This window comes from Pseudopipra pipra, chromosome 9, assembly GCF_036250125.1.
Source record: "Pseudopipra pipra isolate bDixPip1 chromosome 9, bDixPip1.hap1, whole genome shotgun sequence".
NCBI classification, from domain to species: Eukaryota; Metazoa; Chordata; class Aves; order Passeriformes; family Pipridae; genus Pseudopipra; species Pseudopipra pipra.
This window is the reverse complement of record NC_087557.1, coordinates 19,202,776-19,230,298: the sequence shown is the minus strand read 5'-3', so window position 1 is coordinate 19,230,298 and position 27,523 is coordinate 19,202,776. Positions and strand designations below refer to the sequence as shown.

At 44.7% G+C, this 27,523-nt stretch overlaps 1 protein-coding gene across 3 annotated transcripts in view; it reads left to right on the top strand.

Moving 5' to 3' along the window:
* Positions 1-27,523, top strand: part of ROR1 (receptor tyrosine kinase like orphan receptor 1) — a 156,524-nt gene that overhangs the window by 76,087 nt on the left and 52,914 nt on the right. The gene's annotated exons all lie outside the window — the stretch shown is intronic.

Sequence of the window (27,523 nt, the reverse complement as noted above, 5' to 3'; positions counted from 1 at the left end):
ATACATATGAACAATAAACAAACCCCAGGGAATGGTTGGAGCTGTGTCAGGGAAGGTTAGGTTGGATCTTAGAAAAAGGTTCTTCCCCCAGAGGGTGGTTGGGCACTGAACAGGCTCCCCAGGGCAGTGGTCACAGCACCAAGGCTGCCAGAGCTCCAGGAGTGTTTGGATGATCCTCTGGGACACCTGGTGTGACTCTTGGGGATGGTCCTGTGCAGGGCTGAGAGTTGGACTGGATGATCCTTGTGGGTCCCTTCCAACTCAGCATATTCTGTGATTCTATATGTAAAATATCCTGAAACTGATTGCAGAAAACACATTTTTCCTGTTTTTCCTTAAAATCATTTAAAAGACTTCTCCAAACTGCCTGGAAGGTCTGAGAAACTCGTTTGAATGAAGCAGAGCCCCAAAATCAACACCTCTCACTCAGCCTCAAGCACAGGCAGCAAGGGCTCAGAGAGAGGGAAGGGCTGCATTATCTCACAGTATATTTGTAATTATTGTGTTCCAGCCTTTGCTAATAGTTACCACACAGTGTCATTGCAGATGCCACGTTCTCCCCTCCAAGTCTGGAATGGCAAACAGCTCTGTGGGAACTGCTGACTCCCTTGAAGTGGGTGGTGTTGGATAGTAAAGGGGAAAACCAAGAGAAGAGAGGAACTGTTTTAACAGAGAGTCCAAGGGAATGATGGGTGAAACTGAGAAGTGGAAAATACAGAGCAAGAGTGAGGAATGAAATCCTTAGTGCAGGATTTTGTAGCCTCCAGGATTAACTATGAAAGTAAGTGGTGGGAACTCTGTGCTTGGGTCAGCTGCAGTAACATGGAATAAACTTTTCAGGGTGCAGTAGGGAATAGTGTTGGATAGGTAAGAGGCAGGAGTAGATGGAAATGCGAATGTGATTGCCCAGCATAGAGGGGAGAGTTAGACTCAGACTGGTCCACTGAAGTCTCAGTGCTATTTAACTTCATGCTTGTTGCCAGGTTAACCCAGCAATTGTTGATTAAACAAAATAAAAAGTGTTCCTCTGGCCAGGTCTGGCCATGTCACAATTTTGGGGCTTTTTATAAGGTGTTAAATGGGATTCTGACATCGTGTGTCGTGTAGGGCTGATGGGCTGGGAGAGCCTGAGGGTCTGACCTACATCCCTGGTTGTGTCAGGACAGCAGGCTCATGTGTCTTCCAGGCTTTCTGACAATTGGAAGGGCAGTCAGCCTTCCCAAAGAATTAATCTCTGTCCCTCTTTCTCTCTCTTCCCCCTCCCCAAGATTGAAAGAGAAGGGAGCCAAGGAAAAATTTATTAGAGCACAGCAGGCCTGTTTCTTTTTTTTTTTAATGTTAAATAAGCGTTGGATTTAGTTAAAATATGTTTTTGTTAAAATGGAAGGTGATTTAACCTCCTCCTTCCCAGCAGCGAAGGATCGACACAATGCCTGTGCCAGTGCCAGCTGATTTGTTGGTTTTAGGTTAAAAATCACACATTTTCATCTGAAGGTGGAGTGGCTTCAGCCCCAGAACTGCCATTCAAAAGCAGATGAGCTCTTTAGCCAGCAAAAAACAACCGTCAAAGTGGGTGGGAGTCAAACTGTGGAGCATCCAAACCCATGTGGTGGGGGGGGGTCCTGCAGATCAAAGGCTGCTGGAACCCTTGGGACATCAAAAGTCAGCACCTACACCACGGCTCCTCCAAAAGCAGCAGGAAGGAAGCAGGACATGTGCTCCATTCCTTCCCCATTTTTTTGTGGAACAGCGTGTTCCTTGTAGGGAAGTGAAACCAGGATCCCTGTCCTGTGTGCTTTGATCAGGGTTTGCTCATTATATGTCTCTGTGTCATTTCCATGCACAGACAACACTTGGAGGCACATTTTCCATCATTCCTCTCTTTATTGTTAGGCAGGACAAGTGTAGAAACGTCTATTCCACGTAAAACCATATCAAAAGCTGAACAGAAGAGTTGTCACCTGGAGGTTTGCTCCTGAGCTGACAGACAGCCCTGGAATTAATGGGATTGGAGGAACGGACAGGCTCTATGAAAACCAAACCCCCCCCTTCCCCGGCCCCTGCTGTGCTCCAGCTCTCCAGGAATCATCCCTGCCACCAGCAGGTATCTGTGATAAGGACACCAGTGCTCTCTGGCCTCCTTTGGAGCCAGCATTCCCCGTCTCTTGCTGGGTCTCTGCTGGATCCAGGGAATGCACACTGCTCTTCCCTTGCAGTTTCTGACCAGGTTTAACTATTCCCTTCCCCCAAAATTGTGCAGCCTGAGCAATGTGAATAGAACCCAGGACGAGCACATGAGCCAGGGAAACCTGCTTCCCTAGGGATTTATGCCTTACAGCATCCACCGCCAGCTCAAGTGGAATTGAAGTGGAATTGGAATTTCACATCTGGAGCATTTAAAAAGTGCTTTTTGCCATGTAGACCCTGTGGTGGCTGTAAAGGCTGAGCTCAGGGTTCTGCCACAGGATTTCTCCTTTATCCACCCACCTGCAGGGATTTACTCACAGAGCCCTTCTGCTCACTGGGGAACACACACCCAACCCAGAGCCAGCCCAGGAGGGATTCAACAGGGCTCCTTTGAGCAGTACAGGAAAAAGAAATTCAGCTCCATTTTCTCCCTGTGCTTTCAAATGCCTCTTCTTCCTCAGCCATATTCCAGGGAAGCTGCTTCCCTTCCCTAGCCAGCCGTGCTCTGCTCTCTATCCCATTCCCTGGGCTGAGGAGGGCAGGCCCTGCCTTTCACTGGCTCAGCCTTCATCATCTCCTCATCACATTTTCCAGCAAATGACTTTGTGTGTGCTCGTCCCTCTCCCCTCGTGCATGGAAGGAGCTCCCTGTCGGTGTCTAAGGGGCTATTCCAGGAATCCTTCCTTCCAGCTCTGCTGTGCTGGGATCCTGACAAAACCAGCCTTGTTATCAGTGGGGCTGCTGCTGGGCACACTGACCCCACTGTTCCCTGAGGCTCCAGCTCTCCGGGTCACAGGGGCTTCCTAATTCCTGCTGGCAGAGAAGACAAGGAAGATTGGAGCTGCTTAACCCCTCCCCCTTTGGATAAGGCACAGGAGGGAAAAGCAGCAGTGCAGAGGTGGATTATTATGTCCTGTTGTTCCTGGTGGGCACAGAGGAGAAGGGAAAGTGGCCATTTCCTTTGGACGTGTGTTATGGCATCCCATTAATCTGAAAAAAAAAAAAAAGGGAATTTAAGTCAGGAGATGAAGGAGCATTCAGTGTTTGGGGCACTTCTTGGGGAAATAACACTCTGGATTCAATCCTGAAGTCTCAGTGAAACATCTTAATTTTTTCAGTTCTCGTTGACTCAACAAGATATTTAAAAATTGAATTTTTAAAATTACATGAATATATTTTTAAAACTGTCCAGGCCAGATCATTTTGACATGAACAGCCTGCAAGAAGTGGTATTTAACCCAGACTTCTCAAAACCCAAATCAAAACAATTCTCGGCGAGAAAGAGATGAATTGTTATTAATTGCTCTGACTTGTCCTTCTTTTTGACTTGAGTCCCTCTGTGGTGTGGCTTTGCTCCCTAAAATCCAGCATTTTGGAGCAGCCAGAGGAAGCAGCTGCAGGATAGTTTTCCCAATCCAGGAAACAAGTTCAAATAATCTCAATATTTATCAGTCAATGTTAGGAGAAATTTATTGGCAAGTTTAACTTAAATTATGATCGATCCATTCTCTACCTGTTGTTTCTCTTCCTGTACTGTGTGCTTTTTCTTTCCTGAAGGTATTAAATAGCTACATAAATCCTGGTAATCCTTCATTCATGGGATTTAAGGCAAAAAAATCCAGGAAGAAGGTTGTCAGGAGAATGGACAGTTATTTCCAGAGTATGTGCTGCAGAAAGCTCATTGTTAGAGGGTTAGAATGGCTTTTGCCACGTACCAGAATTACCTGAAAAGGTGGTTTATTGTAACAACTTTTGCTGAAACGTTTGACTACCTGATTTGGGTCTCACAGCAAGTTTTTGTCAGGTAGAAAAATAAACATCCTCCTTAGTTAAGGAGAGGTTTCTTTTTCTTAAATGTGAATTATTGCCCACTGGTGTGGGCAGCCTGGAAAGCTCTCTTAGGGTGGAAATTAATGGCCTCAGGAATTTTAGTGATGCTTGACTATTAAAAAAATGATGATACCACTTTTCTGGAAGTTTTGCACATGGCTTGGGTTAACACTGGGATTCTACTTTGGCTGTGCCATTGCTGCAAATCTGGGAAGCACTTGGAATAATGACCAATGGAATTCCTAAGGATGCCTTGCATTAATAGGGCCATTAAGCAAACAAATCTGAATAATTGCAGGAAGCCCATAATGTACTTTATGAACTCTCATAGAATCATGGAATGGTTTGGGTTGGGAGGGACCTTAAAGGCTCATCCCATTCCAACCCCCTGCCATGGTAGTTCTTTCCCAGATTTGTACCCCAAAGATCAGTGATTTAATGAAAAGTCCTTTATCTCTGTAATTATGCTTAAAGTTTACAGAAGGTCAAATTGAAGTCTGGCATTTAGTTTTATTCAAAGAAGCCTCAGAAGGTACTTTAAAAGCCTGACCTGTCACCTAAAGTTGGAGCTGAGCTGCCCTTTTCCCTCTCTGGGACAACCTCAGTTAAAACAGATGCTATAAATAAAGTTATAGCTCTGAGCACTGTAAAGTGTGAAAATAATTCTTCCCATCTCTCTCCTCTGCTGGGCACATTTCAGGGGAAGATTTATTATTCCACAGGTTTTTCCCCCCATAAATCTTTATTTCCTAGAATGTTTGTTGTGTGTACTTCTTTGAAGCTTATGTATGAAATGTGAAGGAAATAATGAATAGAATCCCAGAAAAGTTTAATTGAGTATCTCTGAGCTGTGCATGGGAGGCAGCTTGGACAGAGCTATCCTGATTCCAAGCCAGTCAAAATCCATGGAAAAGCTCCTATGCCTTTGCATCTTGGCTCACAATTCTGGCTTCCCACCTTGTTTCCAGCTGCTAAAGTGCATGAAAAGAAGTTAAAAATACATCAAATAGTTCTCTAACATTATTTTTTCCATGTAAGACGCTGCCTTAGTGGCCATTTGGGGCTGTGGGTGGTCCAAGACTGTGTCTACTGATACCACAGGCTGTGCTGGGGGGAAACTGGGAGGCTCTGGAGTGGATCCTTTCCCATTTAGAGACAAGGGAACTGTTCAAGGAAAAGGAGTGGCGAGTCTCAAGCAGCTGTGACTGGTCTAATTGTGCTAATGTGGAGGGAAGAAAAAGAGGGATATCCTAAAAAGTGAATTTTAACTTTGAAGGACAGAATACAGCTTCAGCAGGTGCTAATGGGTGGAAGGTGTGATGTACTGAACACCTTGTGCAAGGCTCTGTGGGTGGGGTGTTGTCATGGTTTGAGAGGCACCAGCTTGCAAAATACAGATTTCAATTTCAGGGAATCTATTTAAACTGTTGCCCAGAGGAGCTGTGGCTGCCCCATCCCTGGAAGTGTCCAAGGCCAGGTTGGACAGGGCTTGGAGCAACCTGGGCTAGTGGAAGGTGTCCCTGCCCATGGCAGAGGGTGGAACAGGATGAGCTTTAAGGTCTCTTCCAACCCAGACCAGTCTGGGATTCTCTAATTCTCTGAAATTAGTAGAGAATCCTCTGATTTCAGCAGAACTGGGGTAAAACTTCAAATTCCCTTCAGTTTTTGAGGAAGGGGAGTGCTCAGCCCCCCTTGTGCCCTGGGAGAGCTCAGATCAGGAGGGGTAATTGGTGGGCAGTGCTTTTAGGTCCATCATTTTGCTTGAGCACTGCTCCATCCCTTCCCCTTCTGTGTTTTATCCATTCAGATCATGGATTCTGTTAAGCAGGGAGGAATCTTATTCCTTCTCAGCGTGGTCCCTCCAGCCAGCAATTCCTGGTGGGAGCAGCAACAGGGATATTTCTCGAGCCTTGTCTCAGGAAATGCCTGACAAAAGCCAGCTGTGGCAGTTCCCAGCTCACAGGATTTCTGAATCATGTATCAGAACAAAACACAAGGATTTGGGATAACTCTGAACTTTGGAAAAAAGTTTGATTCTGCTCTAAACTTGAGCACTGGTGCTTTACTTTCTGGAATAAAAGCCCTGCCCGTGAGCATCTGTGAACTCTGCACAAGTTCAAAAACCAGAACCAGACCCTCACTTTGTGGCTTCAGCCCATCTTTCATTCATTAATTTCTAAAGTATTTTATGGCCTTGGTTATCTGGCTGCTTCCTGATGCCTTTAACAGCTTCCTCAGAGCAAGTGAAGGTAATAAATTTACAATCACCATTCTTAGGGAAGTCTTAAGCAGAGTCACTTTCTTTAAAATAAAATAAAAAGGAGTGGGGTTCTTTGTTTGATCTTTCTGCTGTCTGGCTGTTGGTAGGGAGACAATGCAAATAATAATTGTGGCTGATGAAATGTATAGGAAGAAAATTTGATAATTGGACATGCAGAGAAATGTATGACCTGGAAGATCCTGGATCAGTCTCAGTGTTGAGCTTGGGAAGCGTATTCCCAGCAGCATTCCCAGCTCAGGGCCCTCATAGCAGCACAACTTGTTAATCATCACACCATCACACTGGCCAGAGTGCAGCCATATAACTCAGGCTTTTGTGCTGCCATGGATGCTATCTAAGCATTCCTGGAACAGTAATTTCCTTTTTGACCTCCATGGAAACAGTCATAAACCAATTCTGAAAATGTCAGGAGAAACTGCATCTAATGGTGGGGCTTCAGCCAAAGAAAACATACTTCAGTTTTGAAGCATTCCCACCAAAACACTGGAATCCTAAAGCTACTAATAGGCTGTGCATCAGTGCCTGAGCACTTTACCATGACATTTAATAAATGTAATTCATATTCCAGCTCTCCTGAAAAATGGGACATCCCTGAATCAATGCCCACAGCAACAGTGGGTGTCCTTGTGTTTGTCTTTTATAATTTGGGAATTTTTTGGCTTTTGGCAGCAGGAAAAGAAGATTCCTTGTGATTTTTCATGGATAAGTATTCTCTTGAATTTCAGGTCTCTTGTGCTTTAGTGAACTTGAGGAAGGGGAGTTGGGACTGTCACATGTGCCAGGGGAACAGTTGTGACTCACTTGGTCACTTACCCAAACCATTCACTGCAGTCGGTTCTTGGTGGCTCAGGAGCCTTTGGGTCTTGTTCCCTTGTGTCCCATTGGATCCAGTGCTCAGTTCTGTGACTCCGTGGAGCAAAGTTTTCATGTTCTATCAAACTGGGTTGCAGTGCTGGGAGCAAATAGGGTCATTCCTGGCCTTGTGCTGGGATTGTACAATGGGGAGAGGTGGCATGGTAACCATGAAATCCTGGAATGGTTTGGGTTGGGAGGGACCTTAAAACTCATCCCATTCCACCCCCTGCCATGGGCAGGGACACCTTCCACTAGCCCAGGTTGCTCCAAGCCCCATCCTACCTGGCCTTAGACACTTCCAGGGATGGGGCAGCCACAGCTTCTCTGGCCAACCTGTGCCAGGGCCTCCCCACCCTCATAGCCAGGGATTCCTTCCCAATATCCCACCTAACCCTGCCCTCTTTCAGTAATGCAGGACACTGCCTGTGCTGGGACATGCTGGGCTTCCTCCACTGCTGTAGAAGTTGGAACATTGGGCTATTGATGGCCTTGGAGTTCTGAAGGTGCTCATTCACTTTCTAGTAGGAAACCCTGTGAGCTGTTCCAGAGCAGTGCCAGGGCTGTGAACAGCTGGATGAGCTGTTGGATGAGCTGTGTCTGCTCCGAGGCGGATGCACATCAATGATCCAGTGGGGCAGACTTCAAACGGCTCAGGGGGAGCTCATGCCAACACTCAGAGTTCAGCTGCTTATGGAAAGCCTATCCAAGCATATCAGATGCATTTGGGCTGGAATTTGGACTGTGGATCTTTCAGGATTAAGCTCTCTTTGGTCTGCTGGAGGACAGTAATTCCTGTTTCCAGCAGTGCTGGAATACCAGGAGAACAGGCGCCTTGGATGTTTGCTGAGATCTGAGTTCCCATCCCAAAGATTATTCCCTGGAATCAAGTTGTGCTGATAGATGAGGGAACAGAGCCCTGAACCACATTTTGTTGGTGCTGGGTATGACTTTTCAAGGTTTTGATTAAAGCCGGAGTCGGGGCTTTATTAGAACCAGCTCCCACAGCTCAGTTTATCAGAGACTGTCCCGTGGGCTCCTGCCCTCACCCAGGTTCCTTCAGTTCCTGGGTGTTTCTCATTGTCTGCATCATCTCATCCTGGAATACTTTATTTTAATTCATACTTGGTCCACAGAGCGTGGAAAGCCTTAAAAAAATTCTACTTGAACCTATTTGGACAATATTTAAACTCCACTTTAAAACCTTCTGGATTTCTTTAAATATTCCACCTTTCTTAAGCTTTTCTGCACTTTGGAACACGCCACCACTTTGAAAGATGCTGCCTATTCATTTTACTTTTATAGTTTTATTTTACTAATATTTTTGTTTAATTGGGACTGAGCTAATTCTCAGTAACTGATACAGATATCATTTAACTCAAGTGGGTGTAAACTTTCCCCCTTAAGACAATTTTAAAATTATATTTCTAATCCTCTTATCTCTCCCCCATATCATCCATCTTGCTTGTAGGTTTTCTGGAGAGAATGATTTAATTGTGAATGAATTCTTTACATTTGGATTTGTTTATTTTGAAGGGAGATAAGTTATCTTTGTCTGCATGAGAGACAGCAATTAAAATGTTTCTAATTATAAATTTGACAGTGGTGCAATTCCAAGGACTTCACTGACTGCTGGGGTAGCAGAAATAGAATTGGTGGAATCTTGTTGGAGAACTGATGAGCCTGTGAATTTGAACATTGTGATGAAGTGATATGGAAGGGAAGAGTAACAGAACTGCAGGAATTGTGGAATAAATTGTGACAGATTGTTGTAATCCTGTGTGTTCACACGGTGGGAAGTAGGAATCTAAATATTCCTTTTTCCCATGTGGATACAGACCTGGTGTCCGTAGGGAGTTGTACCCCATGTCCTTGGCATGGGCATTTTCCACCTCCCAAGGATGAGCCAACGCAGTATTGTGAGGGCCCCACATCAATCTTCTCCCACTTTTCCCACTTTAAGAGCTGTGGTTTCATTGGGAGCCTCTTTTGAGTCCATAAAAGGTTTTTCCATCTGTGCTGCCTTGCTCTGTGCTGCTGGAAGGGGCTGCTCTGGCATTTGGGAGGAAATCCCAGATTTCCAGGTTTCCCTGATGTTCACAGGGAACCAACATCCCACCAGCAGCATTTACAACCAAAAGGTCTGGAACAAAGTGGGAATCTCCAGTGTCCAGTGAAGTCCAGCCCACATCAAGGCTTTCCCTGTGAAATCATGTATTACAACACATTCCTGGCTGTTTCCCTCCAATTTTTCCAAGTTATTTTTCAGCTGTAGACACTGTTTTTTGCTGGTGCCATCATTCCATTAATTCACTGGACACATTCTGATAATCCCTCCGTTCCAAGCTTGGGGAGGGAGCAGCTGGAACAAGGACTGTCCAGCAAAAGGTCTTCCAAGTTTCCATGTTGGCTTCACTAGAAAAGGAGGATAAGCATGACTGCACTGGCAGTTGGGATTTACTACAACGGGAATTTCCAGCCATCTTCTGGAAAAATAACTGCAGGATGTTTTGTCTGCTTTTACTGATGCACCTTTAGGAAACTTTGAGCCTTTCCAAGGGGGTGATATATTAATTACATCCTTAGATACACATGGTTTCTTCCTCCAAAAAAAGAAAACATGGTCAGTATTTGTATCGTTAATGGAAAAGGAATTTAAACAGGAACTTTTTGGACAAACTGTGTGAAGGTCTTCTATAATCAATATTTTTTTACATAAACAAGACCCTAGAAATAACTCCCACTTGTAAATATGAAGAATTTTGGAAGAGAGGCGCTCGCCATTTGTGGCACAGCAGAGAAGGTCCATGAACAACAGCCTTGGATTCACGCATCAAAAATTCAGTGCGTGGGGAAAACCAGGAAGTATTAATGTCAGAGTTTAATGATGCACAAAGTAAATCCTATCTTTTGCCAGTAATCACTTGGTGGGCTCCAACTGCAATGTGCTTCCAAGGGCTGATGCTGAATTTTGCCTCTTCTCACCAATAATTGCAGAACCCTGGAGTGGTTTGGGTTGGAGAGGACCTTAAAGATCATTCAGTCCAACCCCCTGCCATGGGCAGGGACACCTTCCACTATTATTCCACCATTATTTTGATGGATGAGTAGTATGTTTTTATCAAATAGGAAGGGCTGTATATTAATATTTTCAATTCCCATAGTATTTTCATAACAAATACACTGTGAGATGCTCATAAAACAGATAAAGAAGGACAGCAATTCACAGCAATTCTTCCCTTAGAGCTTGGGGACTCGGGATCACCTGGTATCCTTGGCATTTGGGGCTGGGATTTTCTGGTTCTAGTCCTTTTGTGATCTGAACCCTCTTACAGTAAAGCATTTAAGCACAAACTTCAACCTTATTAAAGTTACTGATGTGTTTAAGCAGTAACTGGGCCCTGCAATACATTCAGGAAAAATGGTTTTGAGGCTTTTTTGTTGAAGTTTGCCTGGGTACACAGCACATTAAGAGTGTGTCATGCCCCACTCCATGTAATTAACATTCCTGTTAAGATTCCTTTAAAAGTTCAGCAATATGGGATTCTTCAAAGGACTGGCCTTCAACCTTTGACCCCTCAGAGTGTTTCTAAGGAGCTACAAGGATGGATACACTTCAACTATTCTGAGTTGCTCCTTCCACAGTAAAATGTGTTTTATTGATCTGAGTGGCCCAAGAGAGTCTGTTTTCTGGGAGAAAGAGCATCAAAAGGGACTTTGGTGACTGATAAAAGGCTCTGGGAAGGTTTTTTGGGATAGGTATCTTCCAGCTGGAGGAGGGAAAGGACAGGTCTTCTCACCTTCAGGGTGAAAGACCTTCTGCTTCATCTGTGCTTCAGGGAGTGCCTAAGATTGGGGTAGGGCTGCTATTCCTCGCTTCCAGAAGATCTTCCATCCCTGGAAGTGTTCAAGGCCAGGGTGGAGCAGCCTGGAACAGTGCCCATGGCAGGGGGTGGAACTGGATAAGCTTTAAGGTCCCTCTCAGCCCAAACTGTTCTGGGATTCTGTGATCCTCCTCTCAGTGATGCTGTAGGAAGGTGACATTTCTCTGTGACATGAAGTACTTTTAATGGTTATCATGGCCCTCACGAGGGGTTATGAACTCTCCACATCCTGAAAAATAAGAACAAGCAACTCCAGCACTTCCAGTCTCACAGACTTTTCCCAAAGAACGGTGCTGGAAGGGGCAGTTCCATGGATCTGATGGACTCAAACACATAAAGAGCAGTGGGGTGACATTTTCCTGCATTTGGATAATCCTCCAACACTGGGCTAATCCAATATTTTGGTTCAGATGGCTGAGTTTTTTCCCCTTTCCTATGTGAGCGAATTGAGCCCTTCTTAAATATTGACATTAATCTCCTCAGTTGGAAGCAAACCAAGCTTCTGTATTTCTTATCCTCCCAGATCGTCTGTACTTCAGCTCTGTTTACCAAATTGCATCCCCATAAATCCTGTAATTCCAGTTTGCTGTGATATTAATTTATTAGTGCACATGCATTTTCAACATCAATTAGGCTCTATCTCAACAGACATAATTCTCCCTTCAAAGCATCCAAAGCTGTGCAGCTCTTGGGTTTCCTCATCCCCTCCCCTCCCTCTGCCTCAGCTCAGCTTTGAGGCACCACAACGTGGATCTGTACAGAGGCAAAGAGGGGGATGAGAAGGATCAGGGTTATTTTGGGTTTCCTGATATTTTGCTGAAATGGTCCAGAAAGTGGTTTGTGTTTGTAGGAAGGAGCTTGAAATTATGATGAAAGTGCAAACATCTGACTTGGAGAGCAAAAGAGAGCACTAGCTTTCAAAATGTCATCATTTTAAATCAATTTGAAGATTTTAAGATGGAGAAAGAGCAGTAAGTCTTTACTTTTTTAAACCTGACCAGCAGGAATAAATACCTACAGATGTGCACATCTTCATTTAAACCCCGAGCTTCCCACTCCTCCAGACATTGCCATTAAGGGAAAACCATGCCAAGTCTTTATTTCTTCAAATGGTAAATGGCACAAGACTATTTCATGAAAAAGATCTTCATCCCAGATCTGCTCCCCCTGTCCTCATATTGGAGGGGAAAGTAATGGGAAGGGAGAACTGCTTTAGTGAAAAAGAGTTAAGTGCCTTCATTTGGTTCCTTCCGTTGGGTGGAATATAAGTGGGGCCTTGTAAATGGAAAATAACTTCTTTTTTAGGTGACCTGTTGCAAACTGGAAGTGCTGGTGCAGTTTAAGAAATGCTTGTCACTGATGCAGAGGGGGAAAATGAGAAGCACATGGGACTTGGAGCCGAAATTTGAGCCAGTTTTCCCCCTTTCCACTGTGCCTGGAGGCGCTGGGGTCGCTCCGCAGGCAGGATGTGCTTTCCCATTTTAATGTGGAAGTCGGAACATTTGCCTTGTAATTCTGGCCAGGATTAATTATAATTTAGTAAGATTTATAATAATTCCCCCTGTTTTTTTCACTCAGCATTTCAGAAGTTTTCAGTACTTGGTCGCGGAATGAGAAAGTCCCATTTTCCCATTTTTTCCTTACAAACTGCAATTGAAATCATTTCCACACGTGGTGAGTGAGCCTTGCAAGTGCTGGGAGGGGATTCCAGAGACAGAAAACCCCTAAAATTTTTCTCACTTGCTTTTTTTCCCCCCAGTTACCTACTCAGCTTAGCCAGGGCAGCTCTGGATCCCGTGAAATGATGGAAAGTTTCTTACAGTCCATCACCCCTTGGAGATTTATTCCACAGGAATTCCAGCCTCCCTTTTATTCTTATTTTTCCCTAATTTCCCCCTAATTTCCATATATATTCCCTCTATATATAGTTCTATATATTCTATTTCTAGATATATATTTCTATATTTTTAATTTAAATTTCCCCCTTCTTTTTATGTTATTTTTTACAATAGTTATTCTTTAGTCTTTTATTAATTCAAATGGAAGCAGGGTGATTTTTTAGAAGTCCCTTTCCATTGAGATACCTTTCCATCTTGCCCCACTAAACTGCAGCACAGATGTTAAGCACATTTAACTGCACAGTCAGCCTGTGCATATTTTTAACATAACTTGTCTTGAAAATATTTATTCAAGCCAAGACAACAGAAAATTAGAGTAATTTGATTGCTCAGGCTTAAGGAATAGATTACTACTGTTCCAGATGTAAGGAACAACACACTACTTACCCTCTCTAGGCTGGAAAAAAAGGCTTTGGCTCCTGATTCTGACCATATTTGCTATTATGTTCCCAATAAATCTTTGAAAAATTGAATACCTTGAAGGATTTTCAGTTTCAACTTTTGCCAGCCAGCATTAGGAGAATTTCATCCCCCAAATAAGCTCATTAGGAAGGGGTTCCAAATCCCCCCTGCTCCAAGGGTGCAGTGTTACCAAGCAGAGTTATAAATCATCTTTGCTGGGAAATGAGGGTGCCAGATATCTCTGGGGCTGGCTTGGCATTGGCAACACAGGGCTTTGAGCAGTCAGTGCTGATTAAGTTTGAAAGTGAGGCATTTGGCACAAAACTTGAATAATCTGGTTTGCAGGTTGGGTTTTTTTTCTTCTCATCTTCAACTAACTCTTGTTTAGATTTGCAATTATCACTCAGCCTTTTGGACCTGCTTTTGCCGGGTTTTTTCCCCTCTCTTTGAATGATTTACATGCAATTATGGGTTTTTTCCCCCTCACTTGGTGTGATTTACATGCAACTACCATTTTTATGCTTGTTCTTTGTATCAGTCACTGTGTTTCTGAATGTGTAGAAATATGCAATAGGAAAGCAAGCTGGAAATGCCAACTGCCTTCCCAGGATTTAAAATACATGTTCCCAAAGCTTGTGGTAGGAACTGATTGTACGATCAGTCTCATTTCCTGGGTACCATTTTCATTTAATCTTTTATTTCTGGTGGTATTTGCTGTCAATGATTTGTAAAGGGAGGATCAAGGTGGAAGGTCACTTATTGTTAAAGAAAGGATCATTCTCTGGTGTTTCCCTCCAGTGTGTTCATCCTTTCTCCATAGGCTGCTCTGTTTATTTGGAAGATTATTTTTCAAGGCTTAGCTTTCTCTTTTTTTTTTTTTTCCCCTGACCTTCTTCAACAAAAAATTGTCTGTCAGGGTTTTTTCGGGAACATGTGACTTAATGGATTCTTGTTACAGATCTCCCCTCTCTGTCCCACCAGCTGACTCTGCTCCAGTACATGGAGAAGAAGAGATATAAACCCCTTGGTTCACGGTCTGGTTTTCCTTAAGGACCTTATTAGTTTAGGATGAAGATGAGCATAAGGAAATAGCTTTCAAATTGCTCTTGAACAGCTCCCTGGGTTTGAAATTCCTTCCTTAAACCCATCCTTCTTTTCTATATTCTGGACAGCAAAGAATGCCAGATTTCCACTTCTCTTTCTGCAGTAATGCCATGTATTTCTCCTGTCAGAGTCGAGTGAAGGAGTCATTCAGTGGGGAATTAAAGCACTGATCCCAATCCCTTTTCGACAAACCCTGTGCCTTCCTTAGCCTGGGTGTAACTATGGATATCCTTAAAGCCAGGTTCAGCCATCAGTGTTTGGGAAGAACAGCACTTTGAAATGTGGTTCCCCGAATCTGAAGTCATGAAAGCACAATCTGTAAGTGGATGAATGTTTCTGGGCTGCTGACATGGTGGGAGCTCTAAGAGTGTGTGCACTGGAACTGGAGTCTGGGTGAGTTGTCTGAGATTTCCTTCATTCCTGTCCTTCCACGTTCATCTTGTGAGGAATACAAATGTTTGCGTATAAAGGTCTTGGGGAGCTGAGTTAGTGCTGAAATAGCAGCACCTTGTGTCATTTTTCACATAATAGCTGGGATGGAGCAAAGCACCTTGGAAAGGGAACTTGAGCTCTGCTGCTCAGTGTTAACTGACAGCCCAGTGCAAACAAAGCTCTTCATTTTCCCCATTTGTCTGCTTTCTAAGCTGCCAGAGAGCTCTTACTAGATCTCCAAGCATGCAACAGGGAGAAATGCTGGGATTCTAGAGTTGCTGAGTACACACCCCCGGTGCCACAGTGTCCTTGCCCTGTGCCAAAGCAAATCTCACAGTTCTGGAATTCTTCTCCCCAGTGTTTGCATTGAGGAAAACCTTCAGCGTGGCTGAGCTGCTTCTGAGAGCTCAGAATCTCCACAGGGTCCTGCAGTTTGTCGAGGTGCCACCGGCAAACACCGTGGGCTTGGATTTCATTCCGTATCATCCAACCCTCTGGAGCAGGACTGGCCATTCTGGCTCGTGCCCTGGGGCAGTGTCTGCTGCTGGTTCTGCTGATGTGTGAAATTGGGTTGTGTCTCTTGGGTCAGGCAGAGCTTCTTCATATCAGGAGGTTCTTCATGGGCAGGAAAGCTCCAAACCAAGAGTCAGCCGAAGACCCGGGGCCGTGAGCCCACAGCACCAGAGCAGGTCACTGCTCCAGTTCACAGAATCACAGAATCCCAGGATATGCTGAGCTGGAAGGTCCCACAAGGATCATCAAGTCCAACCCTCAGCCCTGCACAGGACCATCCCCAAGAGTCACACCAGGTGCCTCACAGGATCATCCAAACACTCCTTGAGCTCTGGCAGCCTTGGTGCTGTGACCACTGCCCTGGGGAGCCTGTTCAGTGCCCAACCACCCTCTGGGGGAAGAACCTTTTTCTGAGATCCAACCTAAACCTGCCCTGACACAACTTCAGGCCATTCCCTGGGGTCCTGTCCCTGGTCCCCACAGAGCAGAGATCAGTGCCTGCCCCTCAATTCAGTAAGTCCTGCCTTTATTTTATGTCTGCAATCTGCCAAACTCCCAACTCTTTAGGCCCACAAACGTCAGGAAGGTGACTCTGGTGGCTGCAGAGCAGGGCTTTGCCCCTCTCCTGCATTGTGTAAATAAACATTCCATTTAATTAAAACCTGGAGCCTGATGAAGTGGCTGCAGTGGGTTGTGTGCAGATGAAAGGGGCTGCAGGCTGTCAGCGTGTGATGGTTTAGAAGGGCTTTCAAACATTTCTGCCCCTTTCTTTGCTTTTACTTTGCTCTCTTTATTTTCATTGCTTGTAAGTTGTAGAGCAGTTGGGAGCTAATAGCTTTGTAAGGCACTTGTGCTCCACTTGTGCAGCTCTCAGGAGTGCTCAGCATTTCCTAATTCAGCGGCAGCTTCATGGGGGACTTCAGTGAAGCACCAACAAAACCAAGTGCCTCTTGAAAAACCACACTGCTTTCTCTGGGGTTTGCTCTGTTTAATTCACAGTTCAGAGAATAAAGGAGTAGCATCATCGAGTGATGATTGAAAGAGTTAAAATTTCAGCACATTCCTCGATGTCTGTTTGATCCCGGTGTCACCAGACAGTCCTTTCAAGGGGACATGCAAATATTAATTTGTTGTTAAGAGTTAATTGCTAAGGAGAAATTCCTACTCAAATCAAATACATTCCTGGGGATATTGCTATTTTCTCTTACTGTTTGTGGGTTTTGCTCTGTGTTTAAGCACTCAGGGTAGGGAATCTCCTCCCTCCCTCCAGCCTAGCTCTTTCCCATCCCCACTGACACTTGGTACTGCTGGGACTTTCTTCTCAACCCAGCACATGAGATTCAAATTCTACCCCACTGTTTTCTGCTGCCTTCCAAGTGTTCTGCAGTATTTTTGTATTTATTTGTTTGAAATGTAACCCCACCTGCGCTGCTTTCCGTACCTACATGCTAAGATCTCCCAGATTCCAGTGTTTATCCACTTAGAGCAGAGACCAGGTTCTGAGATCAAGTGTTCAGATGTATTTGGTTTCTTTCTTTTAAGGTCAGACTGGGAAATGTAATGTCCAGGTATCACAGGATACTTGGTTTATTGTGGATTTTTACCTGGTTTATCCCAGGTTTAGCTGGTCCTTGCCCAGAGAGGAGCTCTGTCACCTAACGTCAGTTATTTCCAAATTAATCTCTTGGATTCACACAGCCCACAGCAAGACAAATTAGTGCCCAATTCTATCCCTGTGCCCAGCTTTGAATGAGTATAAAACTGCCCACAGATGCAGAAATATGTTTAATAATTAATTCCTGCCTGGAAGGGATAAAACAGAGGTTCTGCTCATCACTAATAATAAATAACAATTGTATTTATTGCTTTGGATATGACAGTGCAGGTGACTAAAACTCCAGGCTAACCGTGTCTTTGAAGGGCTCAGGTAGAAGTGGATGAAGTTTGGTGCAATAACTCCTTGGTTTTAACTAATTTGAGTTTGAAGGAGCAGCAAAAAAGATGTGATTAGTAAAAATATGTGTTTGTCTGAGTCAGCCATGCAATTGAAATGCAGTTTGTTAGTCAGAGCTTCTGGCCACAAGAAATGCTTCTCAGGGAACACTGAGAACTCCCCACAGGCGAGATGTTTGGGATGTGACCCTGGGTGAGCAGGATTTTGTTTCCCAACCCGACCTCTGGGCCTGTGTGCACATGGTGTCTCTGGGAATATGTTTGTGTACGTATCAAATGCATCCAGAGCTCTAAGGCAGTAATGCCAGGAAACCAAAATCACAGGGCATGATTTGCTCCGTGGTTTGGAGGGAACCACATCTTCTGGGAATTCCCACCTTCCACATTCCAAGCCCAGGCATTGCAAAAAAGACCCGATTTGCTGAGAAATGTGGTGGAAAAAAGGCACTTTTGCACAATTGGTACTTATGGTGTGTCTCAGTTTGCTCTGAGAGGATGTTCCTTTGTACCATCTCATGGCCCCGATGTGGCAGGAGGAATTTGATCAGGATTATAACCAGGATATACCTGTCTGTGGAATCCAGTCCTGCTTTATTCACATCTTTTTGTGAATATGCCTCCTATTGCAGGTCATTTGTCATAAATTGAGAGTACTTATGATCGATTGCAGACTCCTTGTCCCTGGAAGTGTCCAAGGTCAGGTCGAATGGGGCTTGGAGCAACCTGCTCTAGTGGAAGGTGTCTGTCCCCGCCCATGGCAGGGAGTGGAACTGGGTGGGCTTTAAGTCCCTCCCAGCCCAAACCAGTCTGGGATTCTCTGATTATCAATTTGGATTCCTGTGAGAATAGTGAGATTTGCCCCATTCACAAGCTTAGGACTGACCTGAATTTCCCAGTCCCTCCAGACTGAGTTGTTCCTGTTCCAGAGGAGTATTGGCACTGAGAGATCTCTTGGTGGGAGAGAGAGAAACTCAATCCTTTTGCTCTTGGACTTGCCAGGAGGTTTCCTGTGTCTGCTGGTTGTACTCTCTGTGTTTGGCTGCTGGGAGCTGGGCTGAGCTCAAGAAATAAAATGTCATTATCAAATCAGGTAACCCACAAAAAAATAATAAAATCATGGATTGGGTAGGAAAGGACCTTAAAACTCATCCAGTCCCACTCCCTGCCACGGGCAGAGACACCTTCCACTAGCCCAGGTTGCTCCAAGCCCCCTCCAGCCTGGCCTCGGACACTTCCAGGGATGGGGCAGCCACAGCTTCTCTGGGCAACCTGTGCCAGGGCCTCACCATCCTCACAGGGGGGAATTTCTTTCTAATCTCTAATCTAAACCTACTTACTTCTGTTACACCCCTTCTGAGTCTTTAATAGCTGAATTTTTCAAAGATTATTATAATGCTCTAATCTGCCATCCCTGGCCTTACATAAACACAGGGATAACAGCAGCACACAAACCCCCTGTCAGAGTCAATCAGTTTGGGAATTTGGGTAAGAAAATACACAACTTGGCAGTACTGTGTTTCAGGGGGATTAAAGACATGACCAAACCTGAAATAGCATCCAAAATCATTAATTGTTGCTAGATTTTCTGAGTATCTCAGTAAAATCTGGATTAGGTTCAAATATTCCTCAAACATCCATGTTTTAAATAGTGGAAAGTTTTTAGTCTTTTAATGCCACAGGGTAAGTTGGTTACTTTGGTATTTTAATTTAAACTAAGCAGGTGTTAGGTTGTGATATGTGACCAGAATCATGAAAATGATAAGGAAATTGCCAGAATAAAAAAAAATCACTATTTCCAACATTTTTCTCCTGTCTCTGATGGAGTGTTTAGTTTTTGTGTATCAGTGTTCTGTATCTCTTAGGCAGAAACCCTCCTCCCAAAACTGCAGCCACTCCTCAAGAGATAAAAACTGCAGTTGAACATGGTCTGTCTCCATCTTTCATTCACAATCTCCTTTGGTATCATGGAGATTTTGGGGTTTTTTGGTAGAACGGAGTCTAGGACACGATGGTCAGTGGGGCAGAACAGAGGGTGTAGCTCCTGGCAGCATGAGGAAGGGACCTGGGAATGAACTTGAGGAAATTTGAAAAGCTAAACAGCACAAAAATTTGGCTTGACCACAAGGAGTGGTTTGGGAACTCATTACAGATGAGTGGAGAAAAATTGGAGGAGCAGCCTGTAAATACTCGGTGTGAAATGAAGGAGAATTCTCCGGGACATTCCCCTATCCCAATTTCCTGGTGTCATGTTTGCTTAGAAGCTTTCTAGGGGAAACTGTGTTTTCCTTGACTTGTAAATAGTCTGTACAAAATATTTCAAGTGTGTCTGGATGCTCTCAGAGCTGCCTGGTGGTAATGAACCCCCAGGCAAATTTTTCCCTGTAATGAGTATGGGAGCATTTGAACTCAGCAGAATCCCTGTGCTCGGGCTTTCTTTGGCACAGAGTCGCTCTTATCACCTGCTGAGCCTGATATTGCTGCAGTCCTTTGGCCTGGAGAACAAGGAATTAGGAGCAGCCACGCAAAGCCTTGGCACAGCTGGGATTTGCAGCTACTGGGGGAACAGTGGGGCCACTGGAACTTCATGTGGATGTGCCGTGCTCAGCGTGTTTATTTGGATTGCCTTCCCTTTCAGGGGGAACCTGGATCCATTTCCAGGCTGAAAATAGTTCCTTAGAGCAGGCAGTTGCCACGGCTTTGAAACATAATCCCCGTGGCTCTGCAGTAGCGTTACACCAAATGCTGAGCCTCTTGTTTGTTGAGCTAATAAAAAAATCATCAGTGGTTTATCCTTCCATGAGGCTGCAAAAGCAGTTAAAGCCCAACAAGGCAAGCCTGCCCTGCTCCTGTTGATGTTCTATTGTACAGGCTGTTAACTTTTACAGACTGTGGGCTTTGCTTTGTGGCAAAGCCATTCCGGGGTCATGGAGACCACAGACATTTGTGCTGCTGGGGGCAATTAAGGTGAAGGCTCGTGAAGGCTTAATTATGTTGTTTAGAAGTGGCTCTTTAGCACCGGCCTTTCTTCAGCCCTGACTGTGCTTTGGGAAGTGCATAAGGATTGCTGCATAATTTAAGGATTCAGGAGGTTGATTTCATCAAACCTTTGGATTTGGGGGCTCTTATTAAGCTGCCAGCATGAAGCTCGTGGTGCTGAGGGATGCAGGGTGGTTGGCAGTCCCTGGAACATCCTTTGAAATCATGAGAAATCTATTGCAAAACTCTGCTTAAGTCACCGGTGAAGCAATTTTAAGATACTCCCAAGTATAGCAGTGAAAAGTTAATTTTGGATTTAGTTTTTCTTAATGTTAGAGAGTATCAGAATCCTGGAGATCTTGATAAACCTTGGATTCCGGAAACTTTCTTCTAATAAATAAGTTGTAACTAAATCAGTACATTAACTCGTTCCAGCAATGAAGGGATTAAAATAAACCTCTGAAACACTGATGTAAACCTTTTGTGCAGCCTAATTACCTGTATAATTGCTTTTGTTGGCTGCCGTGTGGACAGCCCTGCTGCGGAGTGCCACGAGGGCAGGACAGGGACAGCCTGTGTCGTGTCACCGCTGTGTCTGAAACCCAACCCCGAGCCATGAAAGGGGACTTCAGTCTTCACCTCCAGAGACCTCTCCTGGGGCTGCTAATAAACCCAAATTAGCTGGAGGGTCGTGGTTTGGGTTTGGTCCCTGGAGGATGCTGTGCCTGCGTGTGCCGGAGATGGAGGGATCCGGGTCAGGATCCTGCCCCCGGCGCTTCCCTCGGTGCTCCCGCTGAGACCTGGGCTAAGCCCAGCTCTCCACACGCACGCGGGGCAGCTCTTACAAGTGTCAGCTGGTTGACTTGAAGTAAAATTGAAGAAAACAGCCTTTTAGCAGAAGAAATTAAGTTTTAAATCCACCTTCTAAAAGGCACGGGCTCTAGGCCTGTCTGAGATCAGGCTTGTGTGGGTTTAGACCAGGGTGTAAGTTCCTCTCAAACAATCAATGTAGCTCAGTCCGGACTTGGCCAAAGCATCCAGCTCTGGCATCAGTTAAATATTTACATTCCCCCCTTTTAATATAAATTGTGCCCTATTAGCATACGTCTCACAGTGTGTCCTTGTGTTTCAGCCTCTTTCTGCATTTGGCAGTTTGTACATTAATCAACATCATGTAAAATCCGAGGCATGAGGCTGGAGCCGTCAAAGGGGCAACATTTACTGTTCCATCATGGGCAGCCAATAAGTCATGTTGCAATGTCTGCCTTGTAGCAGGAGGATATGGCATAAAAAGGAGCGTGTTTACACTGGGGAGACTTCTGTGTATTTAAGGAGTAATTGTTTCAGGCCCTTCCATTAATTCATGAGCTGACATGGGGACGTTTTTCGTCACTGCAACAAAAATAATTATCCAGCTCGAAAAGTAGTAATGGATTTGCACATGGCAGAGTTCTGCTGTAATTTTCTGCCCAAGTTATAAGGGTTTAATTGTAGATTGCTGGGAGCCTTGTCCCTCTCAGTCATTCCTGGCCCTGAGGTGCAGGAGTTACGGTGTGCCGCGATTTATGGGGGATGTAAATGATTTCTTGTTTGCCCTCTCTGTGCTTGGCTGGGTTCGCCTTCTTTAAAGCTTTTGTGGGTGGATTTAGTGCAGTGGCACTGATGGAAGCCAGGGACAAGCCAGCAGGTGCAATGCAAAGCCCTGTCCAGGCACTTCATCCTTCGTCTGCAAACACATCTGTCCCCGCTGTGCACTCGTGGGCACTGCTCTGTCTGCTGCTTGGGGAGATAAAGAAATGGGAACCTGTGCCAGTAGGGAGGCAGAGCCCAGAAATCCTTCAGCATGGCATCGATACCTTCAGGAAAGCAAGCTTCCATAGTCACTGTGGGCTGTGGATCACTTGGAGTCACAAGGTCTTTGCAGGAGAGACTCTGCTGGAGGGATCTCGACACTCTTCAGACTCAGGGCCTTTTATGGGGGTTCTTAGGGAAACCTCCATCTCAGACAACCCAGATTGCCCCCTAAAAGTGCCTAACAGGGAGTGCTGCCTCCTTCCATTCCTCCCTGGACCCTTCCTCACCGTCCCTGGCACTGAAGTGTCCTCACTTAACAGTGCCCTGGGACGTCCTTGTCCTTCTTCATACCCTCGTGATATGACGATGGGTTTTTGTGACTCCTCTGTTTCTTGGCACATCCACTTGCCCCAGACTAGTCCCATCCAGGAATTTCTTGCTGTCACTGTTAGTTTTTTGTTTCCTTCTGTTGCAATTTCCTTTGGGTGCTTCCCACTTCCACTTTCCCTCCTGACTTTCCCAGTCTGACATGCCCAGAAGAGAACAGCTTAGAGCATAGAAACAAATCCAGTATTATTTCAGGTAGGTTTGGAGAGATGGGAAATTTGCATTTATTATGCAAATTCCCAACGTTTGTAGGTTTGCATGACAAGCAGCTGTGCTGTGCTTCCTTCCAGGTCATAACTACAAAAAGTCAGTCAGACTCTGATTTCCGTATCCAACAAAACCTGAATAATGGGCAAGAAAACAGTGTGTTCCTCCAGTGTCTTCCTTCCACATCCCTCGTGTTTCAGATTAAGCAGAGTACAAATAATTCTTCCTAGAAGAGCATCGAGGTCCTGTGAGTTTGTGCAGTGCAGGATCGTGCTGGGTCCACCTGAGCAGTGGTTTTCTGCTCCCGAGCTCCACGTCTGCTTGAAGTGCCTTGAAGTGCCATTGTAGCCACATTTCTCCAGTTCAGAAGCACAAAGACCCGACTGTGAGCTCTGAACTGCTGGCATTCATCCAACTGGCCATTTCTTTTCTTCCCTCCCTGTCATTAAAGCCGTGGGTTGCTCCAGGGTGCAGTGTTTTGCTCTTCTTAAGTGGAACTGTTAACGACCCAATTTAGAGCCACGTAAAGTGCACCCAGATTCCACAGTGACTTCTAAATCCGTATAACAGTAATGATAATCTGTAATTAATAGCTGCAATCAAAAGGAATTGTAGTTCAGTAATTAGAAATTTAGGATTAAAGTATTAGCATATAAAAAAGGCCTCTTAAAAAGCTCCTCTTCCAAGAGATGGCTCTGATCCCGCGGGAGAAAACAACTTTTAACTGATATAACCTGAGCCAAAGACCAAGTTACTAAAAATACTGACTTGTGTAGTCACTAGGCTGCTGCCAAAACATCTGAAGGTATTTTAAGAGCTTGCAGACACTCACAGGTAGCAATCACTTAATTTTCTGATGATATTAATATTCCAGAACAAGTCTGAAGAACGATGTGTTCGAGAATTAGTTTAATCCCCCCAGTAGCCTTTTGGGGTGGGGATTACTGGTATCCTGCACAGGAAACTCCAGTGAGTGCCCACCTCTGAGCCAGAAGCTGGTGTATCCTCATGGAATAGAGCAGATCTGCAGGATAAGGTACGGCAGAGGTGTCAGGTGCATGAAGCACTCTTGGCTTTCTGCCCTGAAATCAGGGATTCTTTCTGATGATGCATCATAAATGGGCTAATCCTTCCATTCATCTCCAGCCCTGGGGAGCTTGAGGATTTTAGAAACACTCCCAGGCAGAGGTGGGTGCTGATGAAAGTGCCAATAGTGGTGATGAGGTGCTCTGATAGATGGAACAGGCTGGGATATAAATTAAGTTCCTAACAATTTCCAGTCTTGCACTAAATTAAATCATCCTGCTGCACATCCTGCTGCACATCTCCCTTTTGAAGCTGGAAATTAATGTCTTGTAAATTTGAAATCCACAGAGCTTAGTTGTTCACTGGTATGACAAATTCTCAAATCCAATGCTGATTATTAACCTCTCTGGGCTATCAGTAATGACACACTGCAGGTAAATAACAGGTAGATGTGTTGGAGGGTTTTAAATTCTAAGAATGTGAACAAAATGAACCATTTGAAGGTTATTGGGATCCCACAACATCATCTCTGCGTGGAGCAGCCTGGAGAGCTCCAGAGGGTCCTTTTCCAGCAGAAAGTATGTTTTGGACACCACAGTGACAGTTTTGAACTCTGAGGGAATGATGTACATCCTGTGAGGAGCTGGGGGGGCTCAGCTTGGAGAAAAGGAGGCTCAGGGGGGACCTTGTCTCTCTCTGCAGCTCCCTGACAGGAGGGTGGAGCCGGAGGGGATTGGGCTCTGCTCCCAGGGAACAAGGGACAGGACAAGGGGAAATGGCCTCAAGCTGTGCCAGGGGAGGTTCAGGTTGGACATCAGGAGGAATTTCCTCGTGGAAGGGGTGTTCAAGCATTGGAAGGGGTTTCCCAGAGAGGTGGTGGAGTCCCCATCCCTGGAGGTGTCCAAGGAATGACTGAATGTGGCACTCAGTGCTCTGGGCTGGGTGACAAGGTGGGGATTGGGCACAGGTTGGACTCGATGGGCTGGGAGTCTCTTCCAGCCTCAATGATTCTGGGATTCTGTGGTCTGATAAACCCTTATCTCCTGGGTCTGCCAAGGCAAGGTTTTGGCAGCACAAGCTTTGCCTTTGCTTTTTCAGCCATGGAGTAACCAGGTGGAGCACAGCACTCTGGTGTTAAGCTTTTGAAGGAGAAATGCCATCATGCAGCATCTCATCTTGCTTACCAGGGAGATCGTTATAAAGGCTGTTCTGGGGTAGATTTATTGCCCCAGAATATTGAACTTCGAAATATTTGAAACAACAACTTCACCTGAGCATGGAAGGGGAAGTCTCTTTTCAGAAATATATTTTTAACATGAACTATCTGCTGCAGTATACACATATAAATATATATATATTCTCCTTGAGAGACACCTGCCTTACTCAAAGAGCAGAAATGCTCTCAATTTTTCCCATCTTCCTGCAGTTTTGCCACATTCAACTGATTGAAGTATTCCCAATTCCCACCTCCTTTTGAAGCACATTCTCATGCAGACATGTCTCCTGACACGCTGAGATAATGATGTCATGACAATCCTTTCACACATTAAAGGTATAAGCAGAATTTGAGATAAATTATAGAAATTTCAGGCTGGTGCCAGCTTTGAGACAGACAAGAAAATTAGTAAAATGAGGTAAAATCCATTACAGTCTGCAGAAAGTATGTCTAGATCTCCTTCAGCAGCTCCGGGGTGGGCTGTGGAGAGGCTGTAACTGGTGATTGCAACATGGAATATCTTGAGAGATCAGATGAAAACCTGTGGGGAACTTACAAAGGAACAGTGAAACAGAGACTGCAAAAGGCAGAAAAGGAAGATGAGGCAGATAGGGTGAGAAGAAAAACAGCCTGGAGGCAGATCTGTGGGAAGATCCTGGAAGAGATCAGTCAGGTAGGAACCAGACAGGGAGAGAGATGAAGAGTCGGTCTGGAATGTGCAGAAAAGCAAAAAATACTGTGCACTCGGGATAATTAGCTTTTCTCTGAGTTGTATAACTTTATCAACAATTCCTCTTTTCTTAATGTTCCACCCAAGTAGGATCTCTGTTTCCTAGAGATTTTTCTTCACCTCTTTGAGGGGTGTTGATGTTTCCAGTAGATCTGCTCCCATAAAATGTTTGGCCAAAATAGTTGTGCCCGTGTCCCCTGTTGAGCTGTCCTGCCCTGACCCTTCTGCCAGTGTGGGATAACTCCCCTTTGTGTCTCTAGTGATGTCTTGCCCAATCTTGCTCTCAGCGTCTCAGGAAATTGGGGTTTTATCACTTCCTTAGGCAAATTCCTTCATGGAATAGCAAAACTCACTTAGGGTAGGCTTTCTGCTCAGACTCAGAAAGAGACTTGCAAATGGAAAACTGTTTTTCTGTAGTTTAAACATTCATTTTGGATAGTTTATCTTATTACTCAGACTTTGAACTCCTTTTTTGCTGTTTTGGTTATCCTGTAGTGAGATCTGAATTACATGTGCTGCAATCACATTCATTTTTGTATCAGGAAAAATTAATTACTCCTGATTATATGTATATAATTATAGAATTAGGGTATATAATTAAGGTATAGAATGACCCACTGGTGGGATATAAAGTAAGACAGAGGGAGCCCATTAATAAAACACTATGAATTTTTTATTTGCATGGTTTAAGTGGACTTTTCTTTGACCTTAAAAAGATGAGTTCCTGCAAGCCTGAGGATTTTAATCTCTGCTTCCTTTGCTCTCTGCTTTGTTTCTGTACAGCAGATTTATTCCACATTAAACTCTTCATTCATTTCTGGGTTTGGTGTCATCTCAGTTACCTTCCTTCTTCCCATTTTGGCTAAGACTGCCTTTAGTTCATGTTAAAATACATTGCACAGAGAGGCAGCTTTTTGTAAACTGTATCGAAGTTTATTTAGTCACAAAGGCTTTACAAGGACTGACGTGTGAAATTCACTCCACACTTATGCAATCTGGTCATAAAATCAGCTATTAGCCAACTTCTCTGTGGGGAGTGTGTTTGAATACACTTGACTTGGCTTTTCACAGGGTTCTAATTGTCTGTTGTGACTTCTCATTAACTTAAAACCAATGTTTCTTAACAGTCAGAGAGATTTGAACAGATAATTATCTTTCCAAGTGTTAAGGATAAGAGTCATCATTCATCTGCAATGATTCCATATATAAATAAAATCTTAACGGGATAATGGCTCTCTCTGCTGCTCACATTTCTCAGGTTGACTCTTTTCCCAAACAAGTTCAAGTTCAAGCAGGGCATGAGGGAATTTTTTAAGGATTAAGGCTTAACTTTTAAACTCTTCATTCAAAATTCAGTTGCAATATTAATGGGACAAGAGGAAATGGCCTGTGCCAGGGGAGGTTGAGGCTGGATATCAGGAGGAATTTCTGGACGTGGCACTCAGTGCTCTGGGCTGGGTGACACAGTGGGGATCGAGCACAGGCTGGACTCGATGATCCTGGAGGGCTTTTCCAACCTGGATGATTCTGGGATTCTGGGATTCTAATATTAAGGAGATTTTTTCCTCTATTTTTTACTGGTGACAGCAAATGGACAAGCCTGTTGCAGTGCCCCCAAAACAAGTTGCTGTGTGTAAATGCCGTTTATGGGATTCACAGACTAAAGGGAGCAGTTGGTGGGGGTTTAAAGGTCAAGGGTGTGAGTGAAGTGGGCAGATGGGCCATTGGAGGGATGGATGCTGAGCTCTGCTCCCTCCTCTCCACACCCTGGGTGGAATAGCTGCAGGTGCCTTGCATTCCATGTGACCTTCCTGGTGCTCCAGCTCTTGGACCCACTACACATGGTGAGTC